Source organism: Schistocerca gregaria, chromosome X (genome assembly GCF_023897955.1).
Source record: "Schistocerca gregaria isolate iqSchGreg1 chromosome X, iqSchGreg1.2, whole genome shotgun sequence".
Taxonomy (NCBI): Eukaryota; Metazoa; Arthropoda; class Insecta; order Orthoptera; family Acrididae; genus Schistocerca; species Schistocerca gregaria.
Genome location: NC_064931.1, coordinates 128730497 through 128749124, shown reverse-complemented (window position 1 = coordinate 128749124; position 18628 = coordinate 128730497). Strand labels below are relative to the sequence as shown.

Below are 18628 nucleotides of genomic sequence, written 5' to 3'. Positions count from 1 at the left end.
ACCAAGAAGAAATGCAGATGATAAACGGGTATTGATTGGACAAATATACTATAACTGACATGTGATTACATTTTCACGCAATTTGGGTGCATAGATCCTGAGTAATCAGTACCCAGAACAACCACCTGTGGCTGTAATAACGGCCTTGATACGCCTGGGCATTGAGTCAAACAGAGCTTGGATGGCGTTTACAGGTACAGCTGTCCATGCAGCTTCAACACGACACCACAGTTCATCAAGAGTAGTGACTGGCGTATTGCGACGAGCCAGTTGCTCGGCCACCATTGACCAGACGTTTTCAGTTGGTGAGAGATGTGGAGAATGTGCTGGCCAGGCCGGCACTCGAACATTTCCTGCATTCAGAAAGGCACGTACAGGACTTGGAACACGCGGGCGTGCATTATCCTGCTGAAATGTAGGGTTTCGCAGGGATCGAATGAAGGGTAGAGCCACTGCTCGTAACACATCTGGAATGCAACGTCCACTGTTCAAAGTGCCGTCAGTGCGAACAAGAGGTGACCGAGACGTGTAAGCAGTGCCACCCCATACCATCACGCAGGGTGATATGCCAGTATGTCGATGACGAATACACCCTTCCAATGTACGTTCACCGCGATGTCGCCAAACACAGATGCGACCATCATGATGCTGTAAACAGAACCTGGATTCATCTGAAAAAATGGCGTTTTGCCATTCGTGCACCCAGGTTTGGCGTTGAGTACACCATTGCAGGCGCTCCTGTCTGTGATGCAGCGTCAAGGGTAACCGCAGCCATGGTCTCCGAGTTGATAGTCCACGCTGCTGCAAAACGTCGTCGAACTGCTCGTGCAGATGGTTGTTGTCTTTCAAAAGTCACCATCTGTTGACTCAGGGATCGAGATGTGGCTGCACGATCCGTTACATCCATCCGGATAAGATGCCTGTCATCTCGGCTGCTAGTGATACGAGGCCGTTGGGATCCAGCACGGCGCTCCGTATTACCCACCGATTCGATATTGTGCTAACAGTCATTGTATCTCGACCAACGCGAGCAGCAGTGTCGCGATACGATAAACCGCAATCGCGATACGCTACAATCCAACCTTTATCAAAGTCGGACACGTGATGGTACGCATTTCTCCTCCTTACACGAGGGATCACAACAGCGTTTCACCAGGCAACGCCGGTCAACTGCTGTTTGTGTCTGAGAAATCGGATGGAAACGTTCCTTATGTCAGCACATTGTAGGTGTCGCCACCGGCGCCAACCTTGTGTGAATACTCTGAAAAGCTAATCATTTGCGTATCACAGCATGTTCGTCCTGTCAGTTAAATTTCCCTTGTGTATTTATTTTCTACCGGTCTTTATATGTTTATCTGATAAGACTTACGTTGCAGAATTTTTCTAATACTAAGCTACATTCACTATGATGAGGAATACTGTTATCCTCAAATATAATTTGCACTAATAACATGTTATTTACTTTGTAAAGATGTTTAACATTATTTATTCTGTTTTGTTCTAATGCTGATGTGTGAAGTTGATGTTTCAAAAGTTATTCTGATCTTTTATGTATGTACGTATGTCGTAATTTTTGTAACACTGATGTATTTGCTATTTCGATTCTTTTGTAAAGCCTGTAATACTACAAATGTTATCTGTATTGTTATGTTCTTTAATGATATATTTTGTACCTTTGTTATTGTATTCTCATGTCATAAAATTGTAATTGACGCCTGTTCATCAAATTAAGTAACTTGTAAATTACATTTCACTGCACACGTTTCTGTTGGTCATAGTATGTGGACAATATGTGAGAAGTATGGACTGATAGTGTTTGCACGTGTGTTAATAATTCAGTAAGGGACTGGATAACAGCATTGCTGGTTCTAAGGACATTTCAAAAACAATTTTTGTGAGTGCACAAGTGGCGGTTATGGACTTGCTATATTATCCGCAAGACTCTTCAATGGGGATTGTGCCCCTGCACAGTCAAACAGATGGCTGCTGGCCATCTCTACAAGGACTACAGTGGGTCTACACCTTTGATGACCCACCAATACCATTATTTCTACAAGGAGTGCAGTGGGTCTGCACCTCTGGTGGCCCACCAATACCGTAATCTCTACCAGGACTACAATGGGTCTACTCTGTGACGACCTACCTACGAATATTCTTTAAAACTTCGACTGACTCTGCTGTGAGTTTGCTCTGTTGTGGCCCATTACCTGTCTGCATGTTAAGAGTCCTTCCGTTGGAAGGACAACACTACTTCTTCAGGACTGCATGGAAATCCATTACTTCCATGTGCATTTTCTTTTACTACTCAGACTTTGAGAAAAACACTGCAATTTTACTTTGATGAATGATCAGGACTGTCTTTATGGACTGTGAGAAAATTTTAGCTTTTGACCAACATTGTATCGATAAGCGTGTGCATTTCATTTCTTTGTTATTGTAATTATGAAAAAATTTTTCAAGTCTGTATTGGCCACTGCCCAAAACAATTTGTAAATTTTTTTGTGGGGAGCATGGGGGCTATGTAAGTAGGCTGTTTAGGTTTTTTTACTGGTAACGCCACGTAGCGCTCTGAAAATCAATGGTTGTGCTGTGTGCAGTCTGTGGCTGGTTTGCATTGTTGTCTGCCATTGTAGTGTTGGGCAGCGGCAGTTGGCTGTTAGCGGCGTGTAGCGTTGCGCAGTTGGAGGTGAGCCGCCAGCAGTGGTGGACGTGGGGAGAGAGATGGCGGAGTTTTGAAATTTGTAAGAATGGATGTCATGAACTGATATATATATTATGACTATTAAGGTGAATACATTGTTTGTTCTCTGTTAAAATCTTTCATTTGCTAACTGTGCCTATCAGTAGTTAGTGACTTCCGTAGTTTGAATCTTTTAGTTATCTGGCAGTAGTGGCGCTCGCTGTATTGCAGTAGTTCGAGTAACGAAGATTTTTGTGAGGTAAGTGATTTGTGAAACATATAGGTTAATGTTAGTCAGGGCCATTCTCTTTTAGGGATTATTGAAAGTCAGATTGCGTTGCGCTAAAAAATATTGTGTGTCAGTGTAAGCACAATCTTGTACAATTTTTCTAAGGGGACGTTTCAAAGTGTGTAAGGGATTGACATTAACGATGCGGAAGAATCGATCGGCTTGTACCTTTGTAAGTGGCCTTCTTCGTGAATGAATTCGCTTCCTTAGGATTCTTCCTATAAATTTCAGTCGGGCATCTGGCTTTGTAGCGGCTAGATCTGTGTGGTTCCTACACAACTTATTTTCAGATACTTGATTTAAGGGTCTACTCGCAGAGTATTAAGTTAAACACTATAAGTTTTTCATTTCACAACAATTCTTAATGATATCTCATCTCTGAGCAGAGCTGTATTGTCTATTAACAGCCTGAGAAAGCGCCAAACGTTGTTTGGCAAGCTGTGTACCTATATTGTGAACGTTAATAGTCCCGTCATATTTCCTTGAGATAGCCGCACACTAATTTAACCACTGACGAGATCATTCATTTGAGAACCACGTACTGAGTTCCATTTCCTAAGAAATCTTCACTCCAGTCGTCTACATTACTGTTATACTATTAAAGTGATTCATCTAGGATTCTTTATACCTTTGTTTTTAATAGGTTGCAGTTCGAGGTGTTTACAAGTGTCGTTTCCGCTTCTTCTTCGATTCCGTCGACTGCACGTCGGCAAATGTTTCTCATCAGGTAAGAATACAGGTCAGCGCCTACCTATGTCATTTTTGTTTTCAGATAGCCAACAGAAATCCTCTAATGCACACTGTCTCTCGCAAGCGGCACGTCTGTCGCGAAACGCTCTCCGTCAATTTCCTCTCTATGCTGGATGCTCTTTCAAAGGGAACAGAAAACTCCAGTAGCGGGTTCTGCGGTAGTTCTTTGCCTGCTTTCCTTTAGAAGTCTCATGGAATCGGTGAGCCGGGAATGTTTCGCATTTGTTGATTTATTCGCTCTGTAAAAGCTTTTCTTTCGTGGCTATCTACCGACGTGTCAGTGTCAAAACAACACACACATCTTTCTCTCTGAAAAGCCACAATGTTATCTGCAGGATTTACGATAATAATTTTTTCATACTGTAGACGGATTCAGCTCCCTCCCGCAGCGTGACACTAAACGATGGTCGTTACTAGGTTTCTATTTCTGCAGTCGGAATGAAGCAATTACTCGCAATCTGAAATCATCCACAGATACTTGCCTCTATGGCAGATACGTCTTTCCAAGTGGTTGCCTGTGCAGTATGTCAACAACAAAAGGTCCTTTGCATAAACAGATATGTGTACTGGGATGAACTGGTCAGTTGTTAAATATATATGTAAATGCGGCGAAACGTTATCCGGGGTTAATGATGGTGTGTGTCCTTCTTATAATGCTATTACTTAGGGTTTCGCACATATGCTTCCTGGCAGCTTAAATGGTTAATGTCACACGTTCTGCAGCAAACTATAATGCAGAGTATCGTGTTGTGATAAAAGGTTTGTGTAGAGTAGACTGCGGTCCTACAGTAAGTTGAGGGAAACTGATCAGGACTCTATACCAGCTACCAAGGCCATACGCTACCAAATGAATGTAAGTTATTTTGCATTGGGAAAGTTAGTGCTGCACACAACAAAATCCAACCATAACATGTCAGCTACACTGTATCGTACGTACACGGGGAAGACAAAAATCATGCGAGGGCGATGAGCACACATGCTGTGTCATTTCATGAATATTGGGTGCTGGAGGCTCGCATGAAGTTATGCATCTTCTCCCACTGTTACATTCCAGACAATGCCTGTGGATCAGGGGAAGGGGCAGTCCAGTCTTTGGCCTGTACTTTCCTGACGGCGTTTGTGGCGGGAACCGTAGTGTGGGATCGTGGGTATCCACCTTGAACTGTCATCTGATATTCTGGTTACGGAATGTAATTGCACAGGCCTAGGCAAGAGGGGTCGACCCCATAAAAACGGCCAGTTGCCGCAATAGGATGGCGCAGCGTTGGGCCACAGCACCTGCTGGACGCCACCATCCGCCTGATGGTCAAAGCCCGTCTAGTTAGAGAAAGTAGGGACACTTCGACACGCAGTGTACATTACGTCTGCAGCAACAGCACCGCAACCCACCTGCTTTCGCGTGTGTAAATACTGGCAATCCGCCCTGGCAGGACATCAAGTCGGTGAGTCACAGTGTCGGCTTCTGCAGTGGGGTGCTCCACTCCACCATCATCTTGACAGGACCACCGGACAGGGGTCCAGCCGCCACCTGATTGGCCGGGAATGGAACACCGGCCCTCCTAGTCACCAAGCCACTCGGGCTCCTGCCAGCTTCAGTAGCCGCCAGCCAGCAGTCTCGCAAAATGGTTCAAATGGCTCTGAGCACTATGGGACTTAACAGCTGAGGTCATCAGTCACCTAAAACTTAGAACTACTTAAACCTAACTAAGCTAAAGACATCACACACATCCATGCCTCAGGGAGGATTCGAACCTGCGGTCTCGCAGTTCCAGACTGAAGCGTCTAGAGTCGCTCCGCCACAACTGCCGGGGGAGTCTCGCAGTAAGCGGGCTGTGTCAGCCTGCCGCATCAATAACACAACTCGGGCGCCGGCCAGGAATGTTGACTGGGAAAATTCATGCATTCAGCTGTAAGACTAACGTAATGCCCGCCCACGCATAGCGAGAGTGTTGACAGTTTGTCTTCGTGCTTGCCAAACTCTCATTTCTCACCCCAGTTGAGAACGTTTGGGGTATTATGGGGAGGGATTTTTACGATCTAACGCGCCAATTGGACAGGATCTAGCACGTTTCAGTAGGACATCCGAAAACGCTATCGATCAACGCCAAGCCGAATAATTGTTTGCAAAAGTACCAGAGATGGAACAACGAGTGTTTGCGAAGCCCTTTCTCTTGAATGAATCAACCAATTTTTCTGAAATTGTAATCATTTGTTTGTCTCAAAAAATGGCTCCAAGCGCTATGGGACTTAATATCTGAGGACATCAGTCCCCTAGAGTTAGAACTACTTAAACCTAACTAACCGAAGGACATCAGACACATCCATGCCCGAGGCAGGATTCGAACCTGCGATCGTGGCAGCAGCGCGGTTTCCGACAGGAGCGCCTGGAACCGCTCGGCCACCGTGGCCGGCATTTGTTTGTCTGTACATGTACATCACACCTACGGATTTCCATCCCATTCGGATAATTCTTTCGTGATGCGCCTTTTTTTGTCATAGAATGCAGGTTACTGCGTGTCATACATTTCATAAAGTAATTCCCTTCGTTTCAGCCTCCCAAATTGCGAAATCACAACTGGGGCCTACTCATGACATCAGTTACGGTATCTGTATTTCCCAAACTAATGGCCTGAACCGATCTAATTGTCATCCTACCAACCCCGTAACACCTACATCTCATCCAACAGTTACTTACCCGATACTCATCTCACATCTAACTTCATGTAGTATTTTCTCCAGTCTTTTCCGAATTTAAATATCGTACCTAGAGTTACCAGGATCCGTCGAGGAAGTCATCCCCATTCTACACAATTCTACGAGCCACTAAAGTTTCATCATGCCACAAATAATTATTTTAAACCAATCCAGGTATTGTTACGCCCTATAATTGTAATTAAAATGCGAAATACTGATTATCGGAAGGAAGGTGGCTACCAAAATGCACTAGAGTGATTGTTAATAAGGAATAAATAAATAAAAATTCAGTTTAGGCTCCAACGAAAGCCTTGGGCGTGTTTGGAGATCTCGTGGTGAGCGCCATCGTTTCACTGTGGCGCGACAAACCACCGACGCTACCATTGGTGTTGGCGGCCTGCAACTACTATACTATGTCGCCTCCGGCAGCGATAACTTAACGTCGTGTGAGGGACATTCATCTGTGAGATGAACTGCATTTCTCTTTTGGGCTTTCAGGAGATGTTTTCCAAAACAAACTGGGTGAGTGCTGTGCTCCGTCACTAATGACCTCGACATTCACGTGATGTTAAACCGAATATTCGTTCATTCTTTCTTTTCATAGTAGACAGAATCTGAAGATTTGACTGGATAATATACGGACATACATACTGAAGGTTACTATCTAGAGCTTGCATGCCTAGCTCAACAGTAAAATATACGCTGTTCAGGTTCAAAGAATTACGACCAACCATTCTGGTGATACGAAATACACTCATGAGACAAAACATTATGACCACCTGCTTAACAGCTTGTTTGTCCCTCTTTGGAACGGAATACATAACTGATTTTTGGTACCAGGTATCCGACAGTTTGTTGGTAGGTTTGTGGAGGTATGTGGCAGTGGATGTATACACACAGGTCGTGTAAATAACGGGTCGCTGATTTGGTTACGCGGTGATGACTCCCAATAGCGACCAAGATGTGTTCCATACGATTTACACCAGGTGAATTTGGTCAACGTGGGTTCTCTTAATGCTCATTAAACTAAAGTAGCACGGTTCTGGCTCCGAGACACGGACAATTATACTGCTGAAAGATGACATAGCCGTCAGGGAAGACATCAAGCATGAATGAATGCAGGTGTTTCGTAGCTGTCAGCGTTCCTTCGATTCCTACCAGAGGTCCCTTTGAAGTGCAGGAGAATGTCGATACCATAATGCAGCTCCCACCAGCCTGCGTCCGTGGCGCGCTGCACGTTTCGAGCCACCGGTCACCTCGATGACGGTGTTTGTGGAGACGATCACAAACCTATTGTATCAAGAATGTGACTCACTCGAAGAACCGACACGTCTCCATTGGTCAACAGTCGAATCTTGATGGTCCCGTGCCCACTACAATCGTAACTGATAATGTCGTTGGATCAACATGTGAACATGTTGGGGTGGTTTCCCTTGTAGCTCGATGTACGATGAACGGTGTGATTCGAAACCATTGTGCGTGTACCAGCATTCTGTTCTTTCGGCAGAGATGCCACAGATCACCATCTACCCTACTTTACAGAGCAGATAAGCCTCCGAACCCAACGTTCTGTGAAGAGTCGTGGACGTCCAACCACTTAGCGCCTAGTGGTGGTTTGGCTGTCCTTCTACCTCTTTCAGTAGATGCTCATGACAGTAGCATATGAACATTCGACTAGCTTCGCAGTTTTCGAGATACTCGTTCACAAGCTATGCGTAATAACAATCTGCCTTTATAACTCGCTTATCTCAACGGATTTCCCAATTTGGAGCCCGTATCTTCACTAGGGTGATCCCCCGACTGTGCCTGCTCCGCTTACATACATTTGTTAACGCCCGTGTCACAACGCCACCATGAGGCATCCAACATCGCGGTGTGCAGTGGTCATAACAATTTGGCTTATCACTGTATTTCATAATTCATGCATAGCCATCTATCCTTATAGGTCAGAATCAAAAGCACTGATGCTGTTTGATATGCAAGCTAAAAGGTGGCCAGAGACATCCCATACAACCCCAAATATGTCACTGTCTGTAGCGGGTCAATTTTCTGTGTGATTAATTAATCTGCACTAAAGTAAATACAATATAAGTTCATAAAATGAAAGAGGGAGCGTTGACATTCTGGAGAATACGGATCTGATATTTTATAGTTAACTTCCCATGGCTGGAGTTCCCAGTCATGTAGACTTTAAAAAAAATGATATTCTCCATTCACTGTAGAAAGTATTTATTTACCCAGTTGCAATTTCGGCCTTACAGCCACTGTCATATGGTGTACACGTCAGATTTTAAAAATCCCAAGATATGTTCAGATATTATCGTCGTTTGTAAAAGGAATGTGGTTTATTGAGATTTTAGATAAGGGTGCTAACATTATTGTCGGGTTTACAAATGACGACGACATTTGTACATATCGGATGTTTTTTTAAGGTTGAAATGTGCTGCAGCGCAGTCGTTTGGAGTACACCACTTGAGAATGGAATTAACGCCGAAATTGAAACTGTGGAAATGAGGACTTGTTACAGTCAATGACGAATATGACGTATCTTAGAAAGTTGTTTCGTTGTTTGCACGGGTAAAGAAAACAACAGTATCGCTGCTGTGGTTCGAATGGCTCTGAGCACTATGGGACTTAACTACTGAGGTCATCTGTCCCTAGAACGTAGAACTACGTAAACCTAACTAACCTAAGGACATCACACACATCCATGCCCGACGCAGGATTCGAACCTGCGACCGTAGCGGTCGCGTGGTTGCAGACTGTAGCGCCTAGAACCGCTCGGCCACCCCGGACGGCTCCCTGCTGTGGAAAACATGAAATAACAAAGTATTGATTACTAATGGTGTAACGGAACTTACATAGATCAATTTTCGAAACATTGATCATCACGTAATCCATGGGTTATCTTAAATTAAAGTCTTTTAGTGTTATGTTCTTGCGGTAATGTAACTTTCGCTTAGATGGTAATATAACTTTAAATATTTCAGTGTAAGAAAATATTTGCTGATAACTATAAATTTTCTAAAATGTATGGTAGTGTTATAAATGTATCGCAGAATATTTCCCACTCTTGTGAAAGTCATACCTTTTGCTACTCGCATCAAAAATCTCTTAACAAGATGAACACCCTTCTGTTAAATATCACTATACGATGGTAGTTTCTACGCTGACGTTACATGGTTCGTTTAATCTGCAGCTTACAGTGATCACCAATTAGAGAACGAGCGTCCAATTATGCTTTATTGCCATTGCGGCAATTTCGTAAGGTAGCTTCGAGATAGACAGGAACTACATTCCCTCTCATATGTGAGGTAACACGCTGCAAACTTCCAAACAGATTTTGGTCGTTTTATGATTATTGTTGCGTTGAAACGTGTATAAACCGTAAATTTTTATTCATCGTTAAAAAACTGGATAGAATAAGTTCTTGTGCAGTTAATCCAACTTTGTTACTATAATGAAAGAAAAGTTGTTTTCGTTTAGTTTCCGACAACATGTTTCCAGTCATCAACAGTCCAATGTCCGAGTTGACGGGCTCAGGAGAGGCGTCATCAAAAGTACACGAGTGGGCCTTTGGCACCGAAAACCCATATCGATGATGTTTCGTTGAATGGTTTGTACGCTGACACTTGTTGATGGCCCAGCATTGAAATCTGCGGCAATTTGTGGAAGGATTGCACTTCTGCCACGTTAACCGATTCTCTTCAGTCGTCGTCGGTCCCGATTTTGCAGTTTCTTTTTCAGGACCCAGCGATGTCGGAGATTTGAGATTTGATGTTTTACCGAATTGCCGACCGGTGTGGCCGAGCGGTTCTAGGCGCTGTAGGTTCGAATCCTGCCTCTGGCATGGATGTGTGTGATGTCCTTAGGTTAGTTAGGTTTAAGTACTTCTAAGTTCTAGGGGACTGGTGACCAAAGAAGTTAAGTCCCATAGTGCTCAGTGCCATTTGAACCATTTTACCGAATTCCTGATATGCACGGTACACTCGTGCAAGATCGTACGGAAAAATCCCCACTTCATCATTACGTCGGAGATGCTGTGTCACATCGCTCGTGCGCCAACTATTACACCCCGTTCAAACTCACTTAAATCTTGATAACCTGCCAGTGTAGTAGCAGTAACCGATCTAACAGCTGCACCAGGCATTTGTTGTCTTACATAAGCGCCGATGACCGCTGCAGCGTATTCTGCCGGTTTACATATATCTGCATTTGAATACGCATGCCTACAACAATTTCTTTGGCACTTGAATGTGTTAGGTCAATTTAATTGTGGAATGAATTTCTTTCACAAGTTGTGACATAGTGATGGATTAAAACAGTGATCTGGAAAGTGGAGAATGAATTTCTATTATTTCTATTAATGATCACAAAACGTTTGGTCCTTAATTGTGATTGTTGGTATTTTTATTTCACAATGATACTGAAATGGGGCTGATGTAACCGAAGTTTTTTTTTGTGCTGGTACATGCCTTGCAGCAGAGTAAGTCTTATATTATCCGCAGAATGATTTTGTTTTTTTCACGTTTTAAATGAGTCGTCTTGTGTATTCTTCAGGGGGATTAACTGAAATGCCGTTCCGCCATTAAATTCTTAACTTTGGGCAGGTTTTCGATAACGCTTATTACTCTGAAGTTAGAAAATAGCAATAGCAATAGTCGGCTGAAAAGATCCAAGATTAAGACGGCTTTGATCGCCATTTTTAACTTCAAGGTCTTGATCCAACATGAATTGTTGGCAGGTGTGGAAGATGATGAACACTATGCTACTGATTGTCGGTTGGTCTCCGGATTGTATTGTTAGCACCAGTTCTCCTCTCCTATAATGATGAGGATGCGCAACAACGCGTGACCGCCCGTAACATTTGCTGCCAGTTTCCAAGAGCTTTAGAATCCATGTGTATTAGCTAATGGTGATGAAATTTAAGGCCAGTTTTGTTTTTAATTCTTGTGTCCTTGGCCGGCCGGTGTGGCCGAGCGATTCTAGGCGCTTCAGTCTGGAACCGCGTGACCACTACGGTCGCAGGTTCGAATCCTGCCTCGGGCATGGATGTGTGTGATGTCCTTAGGTTAGTTAGGTTTAAGTAGTGCTATGTTCTAGGGGACTGATGACCACAGATGTTAAGTCCCATAGTGCTCAGAGCAATTTGAACCATTTCTTGTTTCCTTAATTTCTTAAGACCATTCGCCGAAATTTTCAGACGCACTATCAATATTTCAGCCTTAAAAACATTGTATTTTGATGACGTGCGAAGAATCATCTCCTCACACACATAATTAGTACTCATTTAACGTGTTATATGACGTGTGGCAGTGCTAATGCGAACCTACACAATAACAGTTATAATCAACGAGTATACAAAAGACACGCAACTGCAATTGAGCTATAGGATCTGACTGGAAAGTGGGTCGTCTACAGCGAAGTGAGCTGGGACAGTTGAGAGCGAAGATATACGTACAATGGGTCGTATTTTGCCGAGGATAAATACAAGCTACTGGCTAGTCCGAGAGAACGGTTGCATTCAGCTGTGGCCAGCGGCCTGCAATGCGAGGACTGCCTTGCAAAATACTCCTACAGCAACTGGGAGTGGACTCCTTAAGTTTTTTGCATACATCACAGTAAGCATCTTTACTGAACGAAAGTGAATGGAAATGTTTATTGTAAGTCTACAGATTCTGTTATAACTGATTTTTCTCTAGGGTAGAAAGTGAAGGAAAGACAAAACTGCGTTGCCACCGCTACGTTTACTGTTATGATATATATCTTCCTCCACTGGATGTCTTTCTGGAGTCCCAGTATACACATGTAGTGAGACAAAGCCATTACTGAATGATTTTTTTCATCATATCATTATTATCATTCTAATGAAAATTAAATTAGACAGCTTTCACTTTTACTGATCACCCTCTTTCATTGTAATGTTGTACCAAGAAGCAAATATGGTATACCTCTTCCCTTTGCACATTTTCACAGTTTTCTTGTAGAGTAAATATCACGATACAGATTCGAGTAAATAACCTAAAAGGTAGTAGTCATAATTGAGTCTTCCTGTACTATCAGTAGATGTGTGGGCTATCCAGGAGCAAAGATACAAGGAGGAGAAGAAGGGTCTCGTCGAAAACGAGGTCATTAGAGACGGAGAACAAGCTCGGATTAGGGAAGGAAAGGGAAGGAAACCGGCACTGCCCTTTCCGTGGAGGCATCTCGGCATTTCCTGAAATGATTTAGGGAAATCACGCAAAACCTAAATCAGGATGGCTAGAGACGTGTTTGAACCGTCGTCCTCCAGAATGCGAGTCCCGTCTGCTAACCACTGCGCCACCTCGCTTGGTAAAGATACAGGACTAAGGAAATGGGAGATCTACAGTGTGGGGCAAATAAAAATGGCCCAGAAAATTGTTGGAAATTTGACATAATTTAATATAACTGATACTAACTTACGCTAAGGACGACACACACATCCATGTCCGAGGGAGGACTCGAACCGCAGACGGGGGGAGCCACGCGGACCGTGACAAGACGCCCTAGACTACGCGGCTACCACGCTCGGCAATATGGCCCAGAGAATGGAGTTCCAGAGTGTAAAGAAACACAGCAAAGGAAAGGAAACACAGGACTAATCTGACTGTAGCTAATGTTAAAAGTGACCACCATTCATCTCTTGGCCCTTTTGGGCTCTGGTCAGCAAGATGCTGAAGCGAGATTGAAGCGGGACTGCTGGAATTGGTGCAGTCCCATCCGGAATATTCTGCTGCAGTTCTTGAGGACAATGAAGGTTCCTGCGATACACCTTAGACTTGAGAAGTCCCCACCGTTCACTGAGAAATCAGGTTCTCTGGGTGGCCAGCTAGGGCCTCGACCAGACTGATCTCTGCTAACAACTCTGTCAGGCAGGAAAATTGTGTAAATGTGCTGCAAGGTTCGGCCAGTTGCATGGGTAGGTTCTCCATCCTGGTGGAAGTAACTGTAGGTCTTTTCCTCCTCCGTTAATCTTGCCACAAATGGTTTCAAAATGTTGGTGATGTAACGCACCGAAGTCAGCATCTGATGATAGAATATGGCACCAATAATGCGGCGTCCAGGCACCACACACCAAACTCCATCTTTCTGATCATGCAATGGCGTTTCATGAAAGTTATGCGGATTCTCCGCTGCCCAGAATCTGTGATTCTGTGAGTTGATATAACCACTCTGGTGAAACCAGGCTTCATCAGACATAAGGAACAGATGCATGTCCAAACCGTTCTTTGTTATCTCAGTGAACAGCCACTCACAAAACTGGAGGCACTAAGGAGCATCTGCAGGTTTTAATGCATGGACAGCAGGCACTCGGTAAGGATGCATTTGCAGATCCAGGTGGAGTATTCGTCCGCAGGATCGACGTGGCGACAGGCGTCGGATTGATTTGATAGGACTCTCAAGCTTTTTCGGTGAAATGCAGCCACATTTTCTGCTGTACGGGCACGTATCGGAACGTTTCTGACTTGTTCAAAACCAACCCAGTCTGACGCCATTTTCGGATCGAGCGTTGTATGGCACCCTTTGCTGGCACTTTGACACAACATTAAACTCCTCAGCAAACACTTGGCCACACCGTTTCCACGACTTTGTTGTCACGTCATTTTCCAGAACGAACACTCGCTTCTCCACTGTGAGTACCGTCATCCCCTTTGCACTGGTCCAAACACACTGACACAGTCCGCGCTACGCTCTGAACCGGTGTGGATCGCGTGGAGGGCGTCCACCTGGTGTGAGTATCACGAGGCGTGGTTATATGTACACATTCACATCCAGTCGTATCCACTCGTTCGGGCCACTTTAATTGCCCCGCCCTGTATTTCCTCATTATTTTATCGTGTTACTATATCTTCTGTTGCCTTCACGATACGCCAAGATTCTCATTAACGTCACTGTTGTGCTTAAATGCGAGTTCTAAATTGCCGTATAGATTCCGAGTTCTAGGAATATAATGTTAGAACTGCAATACCGTTACGTTCACACATGACCTTATTATTGTTTATAGAGAAATAGATATAGAAAAGCAAAACGGGGTAAAATGACGTCGTAGCTTCTGAGAGCCATGTTCGTGAAGAAAGTTCCTGAAGCAGCGGCTGATTTCCAAGTAACACTCAATACGAAGGAGGCAAAGGAACATGTTGCATCCAATGTCCCCCTAAACCACACAACAGCAGTTTTTTCGCTGTGTCGTCCACCAACTTAAGCTGGAAATTGCGATCACCACAGTAGCGTCTAATACAAATGTGAAACAGAATTTGTTGTAAAATGATAAATTTTGCTCCGTAATACACTAGCGACCACGTTTACGGGCCTACTACATTTCGAGGCGCGTTTGGGTCAGGAGAACGGAAGAGTCACTGTGTCATTCCCTGAAGTTATTGAGTCCTCATAAATGCGTATTTTCTGCAGGCGTCTCGAAATTCTTGTAACGTAGTAGGTATGGGGATTACTTGTTTTGACATTATTCGGTTTTTGAATTTTTGTTCTGCATGTTGGTATTCAGGTTGCTATTGATATATTTATCCATTGTCGTTTTTTATTTATACTTCACTATAGCTATTTGAGTTTACAGATTGTCATTTTATCATTTAGAGAGAGTGAATGGAGCTGTGGACGCTGGAAAATGTACTGTCAAGTGGAGATATCGGAACATCTCCGAAATGTTCTTGTGTTCCTGTTCAGTAGAAGGATGAAAGCAGGGGAGGCAGACAGAAACATTTAATGCGGTTAGACAGAGCACGGCAGGAAAATGGTTTTCTTCTTTTAAGGAGGATCGTTTGGAAATGCAAATGGCTCTGAGCACTATGGGACTTAACTGCTGTGGTCATCAGTCCCCTAGAACTTAGAACTACTTAAACCTAACTAACCTAAGGACATCACAGACATCCATGCCCGAGGCAGGATTCTAACCTGCGACCGTAGCAGTCGCGCTGTTCCGGACTGCGCGCCTAGAACCGCGAGACCACCGCGGCCGGCAGCTAGTGATTCTCCACTTTCAGGAAGACTTTTGGGGTTTGATGAGGATCGTTTGAGCGCATTAATCCACAATGATTCAAACCAGTCTACTCGAGAACTGGCATATGTGATGAACTGTGATCGCCGGCCGCGATGGTCTCGCGGTTAAGGTGCTCAGTCCGGAACCGCGTGACTGCTACGGTCGCACGTTCGAATCCTGCCTCGGGCATGGATGTGTGTGATGTCCTTAGGTTAGTTATGTTTAAGTAGTTCTAAGTTCTAGGTGACTGATGACCATAGATGTTAAGTCCCTTAGTGCTCAGAGCCATTTGAACCATTTTTGAACTGTGATCATTCCGTCATGCATGCGATGAAGGTTGAAATATCTGGTGTAAGTGTAGCACATGCTCTATGTCTAAGATCACAAAAAAATCCGCAGGTTGCCATATATGCATCTCTGCTTGCACGTTATCACTTGACTGATGAACAACACAGACCAATCCTATCCTGTATCGTTACTAGTGACGAGAAATTGTGTCTTCATGCTAACATAAGGGTAAAAAGAATGGTTGAGTCCAAACTGCCCGTACAAAGGCCTGTGCACATACAGCGAAGGTATGGTGTACCACGAATTGCTTCTCGGAGATGTAACCATCACTGCTGACATTTATTGTCAACAACTGAGATGTCTTGCAGACGAAATCCAAGAAAAACGACCGCGAACACTGCCTGAAGTGATGCTAGATTGACAAAAAACATTATGCAGGGTTTGGGTTGGGAAGTCAATCCACACACATCTTATTCACCTTTCCTTGTGCCCTCAGATTTTCACCTTTACCGCTCTCTACGGAACAACCTCCAAGGAACGTCCTTTTCGGATGAAAACCTTCGAACATGAATGGAAGCGTTATTCTACCCACATCCACCTGATTTCTACAGCCGCAGAATCGAAAACAGTTGTAAGTTGTGAAGAAGACTATATTACTGATGACTAAAGTCCCTGGTATGTGTATCTGCTGTGTTTATTAAACTTGTGGGGAAACGCTACGAACTTATGCGCCAACCCAATATAACCGTTCAATGCGGCTTCGAAGCGAGTGCTTTCACGAGGGGCTTAAAAACCCATTAAGCGCTGCCCAGCATTACCATCTTCATTAGCGCTTATGGAATATTTTCCCAAGTTCCCGGATGCGTTCGGTGGCTTCACTCGGATTACTGCAAATTAACTACCGCAGAACCTTTTAATTGAGCATCTCTCCGTTATGTAGAGTGTGTGATTCATGCATGTAACACTGACACTTCCATGATTTTCGTAAAAATGTAGTACAATTTTTGTACCCTGAAGGTACCCCATTATGAAACAAAAATACGCTGCTGAACAATTAGTGTGGAACGTGATAAAGTATCCGTCAGTGCACCGCAACAATGTTCATTAACGTTTGTGACAATTGTCATATCGGTAAGTATGCTTGTGACATATGCGAACTACATATGAACTACATGACAATGAGTATATTGTGATACTCAAATATTGCAATCATTGCTAAACGTCGTGGCATTAAATTGGAGATGATCTACATGTGGGCCTGAAGAATCCCTCTCTACGTTGTTTGTGAGCTACCGGATAAAGTAAGATTTAACGCAGTCCTGCATTTCGTGGAAGCAGTGTTTCGCTTCGTGCTTCGAATAAGGGTTTTACGATCCACATTACATGTGAAAGTGTCTTTTCTTGCTGAAATGTAATGTGGAGTTACCAGAGAGGCGAATAGTATGTTGTGTTCTACTACGTAGGTATAAATGTTGTGTTTTGCTTCGTAGTGTTCTACTACCTTCACTGCGCAATAACATTCGTGATGTCACTGATGACAGTGCCACTAAATCAGAGTTACTAAACACGGTTCTCCGAAACTCCTTCATGAAAGAAGACCGCGTGAATTTTCCAGAATTCGAATTTAGCCAACATGAGTAACTTAGAACTAAAGATCTTCGGTGCAGCGAAGCACGTTAAATTTCTTATTAAAGGCTAGGACTCCGGTTAAGACTGTATACCAGTCAGGTTCCTTTCAGAGATGCTGATACATTAGCTCCATACTTATGAACCATATACGAGGGCTGTTCAAAAAGTAAGGCGACTTTTCAAATTGAGCGCACGACGTAATTCGATTATCAATCTTTTTTTTTTGTTGTGTTAGTACACGGGTCCCGAACATATGTTCACAGTTTCAAGTGTACAGCATACTTCGTTTGTTTTTTACAGATATGAAGATCAGACTTGTTTTAATCTGGTCGGCGATTTTCCTTTATTGTAAAAAATGCAACAAAGAATTTGCATCAAATTTTGTGTGAAAAATGGAATCAAGTGCTCTAAAACACTTCAAATGTTGACAGTGGCATACGGTGAGTCTGCTCTAAGTAAAAAAAAAATGTTTACAAGTGGTACAAACTCTTCCAAGATGACCGACAAGATGCCAATGACAAACCTCGCTCTAGACGCCCCAGCACATCAACAACAGAAGATAACGTCGAAGCTGTGAAGAAAATTGTTTTGGAAAATCGGCTAATTACCGCAAGAGAAGTTGACGAGGATGTTGGCATATTGGTCGGCTTGTGTCATGCAATTTTTTCGGATGTTTTGGGCATGAGACGTGTATTAGCGAAGTTTTTTCTCGACCTTCTCAGTTTTGATCAGAAGAACCGTCGCATGAGCACCGCTCAGGAGCTCCTGAATGACGTCAACGATGATCCTGATTTGCTCAAAATGGTCATCATAACTGGTGACGAAACATGGGTTCACAGTTATGACGTCGAAAACGAAGCCCAGTCGTCCCAATGGAAGCATCCTGGAGAGTCAAGACCGAAAAAAGCACGCCAAGTTCGATCAAATGTCAAAATTTTGCTCACTGTTTTTTTTTAATTACCGTGGCGTAGTGCATCACGAATTTTTGCCTCAAGGTAGTATGGCCAATAAGGAGTATTAACTAGACGTTATACGCTGTTTGCGCGAAGGAATAAGCAAAAAACCTCCGGAATTGTGGAAAAACCATTCATAGCTTTTGCGTCACGACAATGCATCTGCTCATTCACCGTTGTTTGTGAGAGATTTTTTGGCCAAAAATAACACGGCAATCACACCCCAGCCACCATATTCACGAGATTTGGCCCCCTGCGACTTTTGCCTGTTCCCAGAACTGATGAGATCTATTCAAGGATGAAGGTTTTCATCGACTGAGGAAATAAAA

At 43.7% G+C, this 18628-nt stretch overlaps 1 protein-coding gene across 1 annotated transcript in view; it reads right to left on the bottom strand.

Annotated features, from left to right (window-relative positions):
• The window catches only part of LOC126297767 (Down syndrome cell adhesion molecule-like protein Dscam2), a 1507668-nt gene that overhangs the window by 1364383 nt on the left and 124657 nt on the right, over positions 1-18628 (bottom strand). The window lies entirely within an intron of this gene.